Source organism: Lagopus leucura, unplaced genomic scaffold (assembly GCF_019238085.1).
Source record: "Lagopus leucura isolate 7727_CA_CO unplaced genomic scaffold, USGS_WTPT01 35203-0_obj-0_obj, whole genome shotgun sequence".
Classification (NCBI taxonomy): domain Eukaryota; kingdom Metazoa; phylum Chordata; class Aves; order Galliformes; family Phasianidae; genus Lagopus; species Lagopus leucura.
The window spans coordinates 9,082-9,876 of NW_024966804.1; positions in this window are offsets into that span (position 1 = coordinate 9,082).

Here is a 795-nt window from a genome sequence, read left to right on the forward strand (position 1 = left end):
GGGGGGGGGGGGGAGGGGGCTGCTGTGACACGAGTGGGGAGAACCGGAGCTGCTGTGGGACGCGCTACTCTGCGGCGCTGGGTTTTGGTGGGGGGGACTTTCTCGCTTTGCCTTAAACCTTCTTTATTTTGCAGCCCTGATAGACACACGTTGTACATAGTAGTGTAAACTTAAAGGAAAGAATCCCGCTATAAGCTGAAAGCTGTAATTTTAAAGTCTGTGAATAATCATCAGCTGCTTAGGAGACAGGATTCGGTGGCATCGCCTTTTTAACAGGAAAGCAAAGAGTTTCGGTTGGTTTCTTCTTCTTCTTCTTCTTTTTTTTTTGTGATTTTTTTTTTTGTCCCAGTTTATAAACCGTGTGCATTTTACAATTGCATTATCAAATATTTATAATCTTATGAAATATGAATGTTTCTATTTACAACTGTGCTCTCAACAACAACAACAACAAAAAAGAGACAAAAAAAGAAAAATTGTGAACGTTCTCCCCGCGTTTTTGTGTGTCTCAGTTCTCGAGGATTTGCGTTCAATAAAAAATAATAATAATAATAATAATGAGAGAGAGAGAAAAAAAAAATCACTTGATGATGATGATGACCTCCTAAAATGTGTCGCTGAGATGTAGGGGACGCTCCCAGGGCTGCGTGTCTCCGTGCGGTGCTCCGGGTGCGCAGCGGACATCGCAGTGCGGAGCTCCGCGGTTCCTCCGCCAGGGATCGGTTCCGAGGCGGTGGAGGAGGGAGAGGAGGTCGGGAGAAGCCCCAGGAGCTGGGGATGGAGAAGAAAGTTTGA